This window comes from Bufo gargarizans, chromosome 9, assembly GCF_014858855.1.
Source record: "Bufo gargarizans isolate SCDJY-AF-19 chromosome 9, ASM1485885v1, whole genome shotgun sequence".
NCBI classification, from domain to species: Eukaryota; Metazoa; Chordata; class Amphibia; order Anura; family Bufonidae; genus Bufo; species Bufo gargarizans.
The window spans coordinates 179,675,392-179,686,968 of NC_058088.1; positions in this window are offsets into that span (position 1 = coordinate 179,675,392).

Below are 11,577 nucleotides of genomic sequence, written 5' to 3' on the forward strand. Positions count from 1 at the left end.
TCCATCAGTCTTTTTATTTGCTTTAGATTTTATTATCTTGGATTTTTATTTTTAGCATGACAAAGGGGCAGACCCCCGATCCCTACAGAGCCTTAATTTAAGTAATACCATCACTCCCGTCAAGCTGCTTGTTAACATGGATCACTGTGCCAAAGCCTGGGAATAGTATATTGACCAAGTGCAGAGGCCGCAACACGCACATTGCCTTTTAGCTGATGAGAATCGAGGGACACTGTGGGGGAAATTCATCAAGGTGGCAGCAAAAAGTAGCAACTTTTTGCCAGTTTATGTTGTGGCTGGCTTAAAGGGCATTTGTCAGCAGATTTGTACCTATGACACTGGCTGACCTGTTACATGTGCACTTGGCAGCGGAAGGCATCTGTGTTGGTGCCATGTTCCTATGTGCCCACATTGCCGAGAAAAATTATGTTTTACTATATGCAAATGAACCTCTAGGAGCAACGGGGGCGTTGCCATTGCACCTAGAGGCTCTGCTCTCTCTGTCATTGCTGCACTCTCCAGTTTGACAGGACCAGGTTTGATCATGTTTTCACTGCCTGTCAATCAAAGTGGAGAGGGCGCGGCAGTTGCACAGAGAGCAGAGTCTCTAGGAGTAATGGCAACGCCCCCATTGCTCCTAGAGGCTCATTTGCATATATTAAAATGCAGCCACATATGAACATGGGACCAACACAGATGCCTTCAGCTGCCCAGTGCACATGTAACAGGTCAGCCAATGTCATAGGTACAAAACTGCTGACAGATGGTCAATGACTACTAAAACGAGGGGGTAGAAGCTGGGTGATCAGCTCTCCTTTGCTAGGAGAAGTGAACAAGCCGTGCAGGGATCCATAGAAAGTCTGTGCACCGCATGCTCAGTTCCCCTCAAAGCTGAAAGGACATGGCTGAGAAATGCTTGTTGGACCTGGACCCCCACTGATCAATACCTCTGACATGTTAAACAGTTCAAGAAAAGGGTAGGTACTCTCTAAAAGGGTTGACCCATCTGGGACATTCGTGGCCTATCCATGGGATACCTCTAGGACACACTCCTGTCTCCAGAACGGGACCCTGTAGCTCCTGGCTGGGTCTGGAGATGTGGCCATTGCTATTAAAGAGACCCGCGCATGCGCAGCCACCTCTTCATTCCCAGAGGGGCCACGACAGGGCACCACTCTGGAGATGGGAACAGGCCCCAGAGCTGTGGAGGAGGCCATAAATGTCCCAAATGGGACCGCCTATGTCTGATGGGTAAGAGTCCCACCTCTAAACCTGCACCTGGCTCTAGAATGAGACCCCCCCCCCCAAAAGCAAAGGAGAGGGCACCCTGCATGCAATTCTGTGGCAGTTCCAAAAAGAGCCAAGCAGGCGCGCTCGGCTATTTCCAGAACTCCCATAGCAGTGAATGGCGACCGCACTGCGCAAGCACGCCCACCTGTCCATTTTCAGAACTTCTAGAGAAGTGACTGGAGGGTGGCCATGCTTCCAGGGTGCGTCCTCGTTCACCTTGTTCCAGGCTACATTTTGTGCAATTTTTTGACTTGAAAGGGAACTCTATAGTCTTAATGATCTGATGTTTCATAGATCCAAGCGAGAAGGTGATATTGGTGATCCCGGACCACCGATATCTGGATTGAAAGGGTTCTGTGGTGGTATCAGTCTCCAGAATAGTCCAAACCTCTGAGCAGTGCCGATCACTACAGAGCCCTGCCATTCTGGAAATGAGAGGCAGTCTCCGTTCACCATTGAATGGACTTCCCCTTTAAGGACTTGGGTTGTACTTAAAATAGAAGAAATTATCTGCGGACCAGTAACAGCTCAGCTGCGAGTCCTAGATAGTAGGGTGCCCGCTGCGCCAGCCCACATTGTGCTCTGCAGATACCTTCCTGCTTATCTCTTCCCTCTTTCTTTGCACTAGAAGTTTTTTTTGGTCTTTTCGCGGAGATATGGACCCTGTTGCTTTACACGCCCTTTTACCAAGCGGCTTGTGCAGGGCTTCGGCCTTCGAGGGTCCGCTTTGCCAAACCTACTTCTTTGCACACAGGGCGGCTAGATGCTCGATTGCGACACATCCGGATCAGGACCCCTCAACTGTTTGTTTTTCTGCAGATGATTTTTATTTTTCCACTGAAAATTAAAATTTATTCTCGCCATGGACATTTCACTTTTAATTGGTGCAATTAAAATGTCGCCTCATCAAAATCTCCCGAATAGTCCCTCCTTGCAGTTGGCCTCTTTTCGGTGGTGCAATTGGCGGTAAATCTAGGGCTCCCAGGATGTGAACTTGTGACCTTGCTCCCCTTCCATCATGTCAAATGGTCACTGGATGCAAGGAGACTAGGTCACTGCTGCAGCCAGCAATCGGCTGCAGCGGCGTCAAAAACTGACTTTTACATGCTGGGAAAGAAGGAGCGGGGAACCAGCACTAGGAGGCACCTAAGTAGGCTTTCGCCTTCGCAAGAGTGTCCCCCTACAAAGGTGCTCATCCCTTTTTAAGGATGACTAAGGGCCATTGCACACGACCGTATGTATTTTGCTGCCCGCAAAAAAGGGTGACATCCATATTGCATCCGTTTGTTTTTTTTGTGGATCTATTGTAACAATACCTGTGCTTAAAACGGACAAGACTAGGACATTGTGTGTTTTTTTTTATTTTTTATTTTTTTTATGAAGAATGCACACTGTAATTTCCTTTTTTTAATTTTTTTCAAGCCCCATTGAAGTGAATGGTTGCATTTACGGATCTGTAAAAGAGCGGAAACGGAACAAAATAAGCCCAATTTCAGAGATATTGCCAGCCCTTACATTGTTGTAGATGCCCGGCGACCAGTCCTAAAATATACATGCCTTTATGAACACCAGTCTGACATTGGGAAGGCGTGTTTCACACGGGCGTATTATGAATTTATGTCCCCGCCCGACGGAAGGTTAGTGGACCTGAACTCTCAGCATCTCTGTGACACCCGGCCATAACTACACGTGTGTATCCAGCTGAAGGATGCACAACCCCCAGACCCCCCCACGGTGAGTTTTGGGCACCATTGAACCTTATGGCCGTCCATGCTCGTGGTTGGGGTCGGTGGTCTTAAAGGTATAGTCCAACCAACTTGGCTCAGTTCGTTCTCATTTGATGAGGTCAATGACATTTTGTTGCGTTTAGCTGGGGCTTTTTTTTATCATATGTGGTATTTATTGGTCTAGTTTTATGCTTTTATCAGCCATGTGCCTGTTGCATGAGATTCTGCAGTCCAAAGACTTGATCTTTCAGCTGCGGCGCTACGCTCATGTCTTCCATACTCTGCGGAGGATCAAGAGAATTAATTTGCATTTTTTTTGTTTGTTTTGGTTTTTTTTGCATTTTCTTTTACATTGCCCCAAGGGTTTTCTATCTTGTTACATGGAGCTGCCTGCATCAGGTGGCTTTTTTTCTTTTATTTTTTTATTTGTTCTAGTCTGGCTGGGGTTGTCACTTTTTTTCTTTTCTTTTTTTCTTTAACCCAGCAGCAAGCAGGACCTGTTGAGGAACCCATACTTCCCACCACTCTGTTCCAGCTCCGTAGCTCCTGGGCCGTCTTCACTGGACCTCCGGGCCCCCTCTGTCAACTTCACATCTGGGGTCACATGTGCTGGCCTCAGTGGTGACGTGTCCCCAGTGCATCACCGCTGAGGCCAGGCATTGGCTGCAGCGGCACACATGACCTTGTCCATGCAGAAGTTTACAGACCAGTACGGGAAATCCAGTGAAGACAGACCAGGACCTCCGTAGCCGGAATGGAGTGGCAGCGGGTTTCTCCAACGGTCCTCCTTGCTGGAGAAAATTTTTAAAAAGACTTGGACAACCCCTTTAAGGAAAAACTCATATGTAAATCACTCTATGTTTGCATCTTGATTAAAGCGATACTTTAGTCCAAATGACATTTTGGTTTCTATGTGAGTTTTTATTTTCCCATCGACTCCCAGGCAGCGAACCCAACGCTCGTGATACACGACAAGACCACCAAGTTCACAAATATGTCCGCAGACCATCTATATGAGTAAGTGATGCAACTCAGAATTTTTAGGACATGTCACAGTCTCATTTAGAAAGTGGCCGTCCTCTGTAAAGGGGCTTTATGGGCTCGATATCCGGTGGCGATTCTGACTGAGCGCCTCCTTCGAACAGCTGGTCAAAGAGACCATGGCGCTTTGGCGCACTCTGCTCCCCTTTCGTTGTTTATCTGGCACAGCGCCATACATTGGATAGTGGCAGCGAGTAGTATGGCAACTCAATCCCATTCACTTGAATAGGACTTAGGCTACTTTCACACCTGCGTTTAGGTGCAGATCTGTCTGGTATCTGCACAGACGGATCCGCACCTATAATGCAAGCGCTGGTAATCGTTCAGAACGGATCCGTCTGCATTACTATGTCAAAAAAAAAGTTCAAGTCAGACAGATCCGTCCTGACTTACATTGAAAGTCAATGGGGGATGGATCAGTTTTCAATTGCACCATTTGTGTCAATGTAAACGGATCCGGGTTACATTTTATTTATTTTATTTTTTAACTCTCCTTAATCCACTTGATCGCTCAGCCCGGCTTCTCTTCTGTCGTCTTCTTTGAGGAATAGGACCTTTGATGACGTCACTGTGCTCATCGCATGGTCCATCACATGATCTTTTACCATGGTAATGGATCATGTGATGACCGCAGTGACGTCACCACAGGTCCTTTTCCTGTGCACAGCAAATAAGAAAACAGAAGAGATGCCGGCTGCGCGATCAAGTGGATTAAGGTGAGTTATATTATTTTTTTTTATTTTTTTTTAACCCCCTCCAGCCCTATTGTACTATGCATTATGTATTCAGATCGCTATTATTTTCCCTTATAACCATGTTATAAAGGAAAATAATAATGATCGGGTCCCCATCCCGATCGTCTCCTAGCAACCGTGCGTGAAAATCGGACCTCATCCGCACTTGCTTGCGGATGCTTGCGATTTTCATGCAACCCCATTCACTTCTATGGGGCCTGCGTTGCGTGAAAAACGCTGAATATAGAACATGCTGCGATTTTCACGCAACGCACAAGTGATGCGTGAAAATCACCGCTCGTGTGCACAGCCCCATAGAAATGAATGGGTCTGGATTCAGTGCGGGTGCAATGCGTTCACGTTACGCACTGCACCCGCGCGGAAAACTCGCTTGTGTGAAAGGGGCCTTAAGGTACTTTCACACTTGCAGCAGAGGATTCCGGCAATCTGGACGCAAACGGATGGCATTTGTCAGACTGATCCGGATGCGGATCCGTCTGACAAATGCATTGAAATTCCGGATCCGTCTCTCCGGTGTCATCCGTAAAAAAACCGATCTGGTATAAAAAAATTTGGGGGGGCGGTTTCCAGGTCTCTCCAAACACATTTGCACGATGTGACCCCCTTTTAGAAAAAGACACCGCCCTCCAGCTTGCATGGGCTTATGACCTGTAGCCGGCTTCTCCCCTCCCCGCCTATGGGTAGGGTCCAGCCCTCCTTCTCTGGTGCTGGGAGCAAATGACCCATAGGGCTCATAGCCCCAGACCAGAATGTCGCAGGAAGATGGTTCCGGTCCCAATTGATCCGCCTGGATTTCGGCTACAACAAGAGTCCAAACATGGTACCGTTATTTGGTTTCTGTGGGAAGATATGGAGATCTCCCTTCCCTGACTTCCCCCCATCAAACAAAGATCATGGGCACGTACATCGTGGCCACCGGGACACAAATATGTATCCGGTTTCCGCCTGCGATGGCCGGGTGATTCCTAATTCGTTATGAAATGTAGGTGCCAACATGTCTGGAAGGTATCCTTGATCCTGGCAAGGGCTGATATCTCCTGCAGGATTTAGCTTGCATCCAAACTGGCTGATTGAGGTGTGACCTTCTCCACCTGGGGCCTCCTTGAAGTCTGGACCCCTAGGGCTTTCTTCCTTGCCAGCTGACAGTCAGATGACTGGGGGGGTGGGAACTTATTTTGCATGTACACTGATGTATATGCCAAAAGGTGAATCAAATGACAATCCTGGGCTGCCAGTAAATAATAATCCATTTTCCTCACAAGGGGATAATCGACAAGAGTCTATTTGCTAATATCTTGGCACAGATCTTTACATCACAATTTAGCAATGAAATTGGTCAGTAACTGGTGGTTTGCAGGGGTGATTTGCTAGGTTTTGGGATAGTCACTATGAGTGCCTCCAGCATCTTTGACAGGAGGGGACCAGTTTCCATTGCCATAGAATATACTTATAGGAGGTATTTGTTTGAGGGCCATATTTCTTGTAGTATAATGCGGAGAAACCATCAGGGCCCGGGGCTTTGTTTAGAGGGAGGGAGCGAATTACTGCCTGTATCTCTGCAGAGGAGATTGGCCTATTTAGGGCTTCTAGGTCTTCTGGGCGTACTTTTGGAAGGTTGACCTGTTCTAAAAAGGAGTTAATATTCTGTTGGGTAGGTTGGGCAGTATTGGCATCTTCACTTAGGTTATATAGGAGAGAGTAGTAATCTCGAAATGTGTTGGCTATGTCTCTAGGGGCGTAGGTTGGGTTCCTTGTGGTGGATACTGTGTTTTTTATTTTAGCGTCTGAGACTTAAGTCTTTTCGCCAGGAGCGCCCCCGGCTTTGTTGTCTTGGGCATAATATTGGAACTTAAGGCGGCTAAGAGATTTCTCATGGGCATACAGGAGGAGGCTTCTCAGACGCAGCCTGGATTTGGAGAGCGAAATTAAAGGGAGTCTTTCACGCCGATTCACCGTATTAACCTAATAACAGACTTATGTCCACTTACCATATGTTGCTTGCTATCATCGTTCTGCCAAAAACACTTTTAATCCATATGCAAATTAGGCTGTGAAGGTGCCCAGGGGCGGCGTTACAACGGCCGGTGCCCAGGCCCCTGGGTCATTTTCATACGAATCCACTCCCCCTCAACCGCGTCTGCCTGACCTTTGGTCTCTGCTCTAACCTCCCTCCTCCCGTCTGTAATCCTGCGCATGCGCCGATGACCGTGAAATTGGCACGTACGCGTTGAATGACCACAATCTGGCCGGGGCATCACAGTTTACTGTGCGCATGCGCCGGCCCCGGCCTAATTTGCATTCTTGCCGTGATCACACTTACGTGCTTGCCGTGATCACAGCGCATCACGGCAAGAACGTAAGTTAGGCCGGCGCATGCGCACAGTAAACTGTGATGCCCCGGCCAGACTGTGGTCATTCAATGTGCACGCACCGATTTCGCGGTCATCAGTGCATGCGCAGGATTACGGACGGGAGGAGCGAGGTAAGAGCAGAGATCAAGGTCGGGCAGACACAGTGGAGGGGGAGTGGATTCGTATGAAAATGACCCAGGGGCCTGGGCACCGGCCGTTGTGACGCCGCCCCTGGGCACCTTCACAGCCTATTTGCATATGGATTAAGTGTTTTTTGGCAGAACGAGGATAGCAAGCAACATACGGTAAGCACAGTTTTAATAGGGGGGATGCCGTGGACATATAGTACAGACCAAAAGTTTGGACAAACCTTCTCATTCAAAGAGTTTTCTTTATTTTCATGACTATGAAAATTGTAGATTCACACTGAAGGCATCAAAACTATGAATTAACACATGTGGAATTATATACATAACAAAAAAGTGTGAAACAACTGAAAATATGTCATATTCTAGGTTTTTCAAAGTAGCCACCTTTTGCTTTGATTACTGCTTTGCACACTCTTGGCATTCTCTTGATGAGCTTCAAGAGGTAGTCACCTGAAATGGTTTTCACTTCACAGGTGTGCCCTGTCAGGTTTAATAAGTGGGATTTCTTGCCTTATAAATGGGGTTGGGACCATCAGTTGCGTTGTGGAGAAGTCAGGTGGATACACAGCTGATAGTCCTACTGAATAGACTGTTAGAATTTGTATTATGGCAAGAAAAAAGCAGCTAAGTAAAGAAAAACGAGTGGCCATCATTACTTTAAGAAATGAAGGTCAGTCAGCCGAAAAATTGGGAAAACTTTGAAAGTGTCCCCAAGTGCAGTCACAAAAACCATCAAGCGCTACAAAGAAACTGGCTCACATGCGGACCGCCCCAGGAAAGGAAGACCAAGAGTCACCTCTGCTGCGGAGGATAAGTTCATCCGAGTCACCAGCCTCAGAAATCGCAGGTTAACAGCAGCTCAGATTAGAGACCAGGTCAATGCCACACAGAGTTCTAGCAGCAGACACATCTCTAGAACAACTGTTAAGAGGAGACTGTGTGAATCAGGCCTTCATGGTAGAATATCTGCTAGGAAACCACTGCTAAGGACAGGCAACAAGCAGAAGAGACTTGTTTGGGCTAAAGAACACAAGGAATGGACATTAGACCAGTGGAAATCTGTGCTTTGGTCTGATGAGTCCAAATTTGAGATCTTTGGTTCCAACCACCGTGTCTTTGTGCGACGCAGAAAAGGTGAACGGATGGACTCTACATGCCTGGTTCCCACCGTGAAGCATGGAGGAGGAGGTGTGATGGTGTGGGGGTGCTTTGCTGGTGACACTGTTGGGGATTTATTCAAAATTGAAGGCATACTGAACCAGCATGGCTACCACAGCATCTTGCAGCGGCATGCTATTCCATCCGGTTTGCGTTTAGTTGGACCATCATTTATTTTTCAACAGGACAATGACCCCAAACACACCTCCAGGCTGTGTAAGGGCTATTTGACCATGAAGGAGAGTGATGGGGTGCTGCGCCAGATGACCTGGCCTCCACAGTCACCGGACCTGAACCCAATCGAGATGGTTTGGGGTGAGCTGGACCGCAGAGTGAAGGCAAAAGGGCCAACAAGTGCTAAGCATCTCTGGGAACTCCTTCAAGACTGTTGGAAGACCATTTCAGGTGACTACCTCTTGAAGCTCATCAAGAGAATGCCAAGAGTGTGCAAAGCAGTAATCAAAGCAAAAGGTGGCTACTTTGAAGAACCTAGAATATGACATATTTTCAGTTGTTTCACACTTTCCCACTTTTGTTATGTATATAATTCCACATGTGTTAATTCATAGTTTTGATGCCTTCAGTGTGAATCTACAATTTTCATAGTCATGAAAATAACGAAAACTCTTTGAATGAGAAGGTGTGTCCAAACTTTTGGTCTGTACTGTAAGTCTGTTGTTAGGTTAACACAGTGAATCGGCGTGAAAGACTCCCTTTAAATGAGAATCCGAAAGGGATTGTTTATTTATTGTCTCGAGCTTTTGAATAGTTTGTGTTTATCTCTTTGTTTGCGCCATATGCTGCTCTGTTTGATAATCACCCCCCTCATGTATGCCTTGTGGCAGTTTCACAGGGTTGGACCTCTGAGTTACAGTTTATAGCAAAGAAACTCTCTCAAGGACGACTCCACTTCTCTATCCACTTCTGGCACTGACAGAAGGTACGTACGGTCAGGTCCATAAATATTGGGACATGGACACAATTCTAACATTTTTGGCTCTATACACCACCACAATGGATTTGAAATGAAACAAACAAGATGCGCTTTACCTGCAGACCGTCAGCTTTAATTTGAGGGTATTTACATCCAAATCAGGTGACACCCGGGACCCCCGCCGATCAGGTGCTGACGATCTATCCAGAGGCTAGATCATCAGTTTAAACAAACTGCAGAACCCCTTTAAGTATTATTTTGAGTTACCCAGAAATGATAGGTGAATTTGGTGAACCTAGTGCTCAGGCAACTAGGGGGTTGCCCAGCTCCCCCAATCGGTCTATCACAAAGAAAGCCTTCACCCGGACCTCCGACATGAAAATACTACAAAAGTAAAAAAGATAAAAGTTAACAAGCAGTGAACCGCGGTATAACATAAACAGTACCCACCCGATCCTGGAGGTACTGTGTGAACTGGGGGTGACAACAGTTGACATCTTAGTTTACTTCAAAGGGATTCCACCTTCTCCCTCTCCCTAATTAGGGGGCTCTTGGGAGGAAAAGGATGATAGCCCTATACTGGGCCTTCTAGGGCTAAGGTTCAGGATGTAGGGATTGCATGCCACTCCTTGGCTAACCTCGCAGGGGAATGTTTTTGGTCTGCGGGGGTTCTTCTTCCATAGGAAGGTGCCATTTGGAAAGGAGAGCTTTTCCTTCTATCGATGCAACTGCACTGAAGCGTCCCTTTCCTGTTAATGAGGACTGTAGTGGGAAATCCCCACCTGTAGGGGATAGCTTGCTGTCTCAGGATGGAGGTAAGTGGTGCGAGACAGTCTGCGGGCTTGCAGGGTGGCAGCCGATAAGTCGGTGAATAATTTCAGGGACGAGTATGGGTCAGGTAGTGGCTGTTGTTTTCACGTCTTTTCCATGAACATCTCCTTAATATGGTAGAAGGTGTATCGGGCCAGTACGTCCCTGGGCCGGTAGGTGAGCCGGCTTGGGAAATCTGTTCGCTCTGTCTATGCTGAGCTCGTAATCCGCACCGTCGGGGAGTAGAAGTTTGGTGAACTGTTGTATTTTCTGAGTTCTGGGTCCGGAAAGGCCTCCGGGATGTTGCGGAACTTTGTTCCTGCGGCTGCGATTCCCATACTCCACCAGCTTCGCTTGTAGAGAGGCCACCGTGTGGAGCGGAGACAGGAGCTTAGTAAGGTCCTTGTGCAAGGAGGATCGCAGGGCTAATAGCATCCCTTTTAGTGTATGTTCAGATGCAGCTTTGTCTGACGTTTTGGTTCAGGTTCCTCTGTTGAAGCAGTAGATGGGGGTAAGGCAGCACTTTGTTCTCCATTCTGCCTGCTCTGCTGCTGCAGGCTTACCAGCGCTGCGTCTCGACCATCTCTGGGGGTGGAGGAATGGCTCCCCTCCTCTCCAGGCACCGTGCAGGGCCTGTGTTGTAGTTTCATCTTCCTCCCCTCTAAAGGGGACAGGCGAGTCCCAGTCGCCATATCTAGGGAGAACTGCCGAGCGGCTGAGGGAGTCGGGGTTGAGGCGGCAGCGGAGTGAGTTGCAGGCGGCAGGAGCTCTGCAAGGGCCATAGTACTGCGCGCACGCGCTCCCTCATACACGCCATCTTTGCCTACCGCCTTTAGTTTTCGGCCCCTTTCTTTCCCCCAGCTGTTTCGCAGCCATTCTTGGGCTTGAGGGAATGCCTTAGGCTGCTGTGGCAGTCGCTAGACGAGGGAGATGGACGGCGGGATCCGGAGCTCTCTCACCAGGCGGCCATCTCAGTTGCCAGCCAGGCCACGCCCCCCCCATTCCACCGTTTTTTTTTTGTTTGTTTTTTTAAAACAGCCCCTGGATCTGAAAACTTTTGTAATTTCTTGTAATTAAAAATGAATTATACCCTCTGAGCTATTCAATAAAACCTATCTGTATAGCGCCACCTGCTGTTTGTTCTTTTCCTTATCTCTCTGTCCTTGCTGAAGTGGTCACCCGCGCTCAATTCCCTCTTCAACTGCCACCAGCCGTATCTACTGTTAGAAGCTGTGACAGTTACTTGGGAGAGCTGTTGCAGACAGTACATGCCGCCCCCCCCCCCCCCCCCCCCCCCCCGGGCTGTGATAGGGAATGAGAGCTGCAGCAGGGCTGTGATAGGGAGAGGCCTCCAGCTGAAGC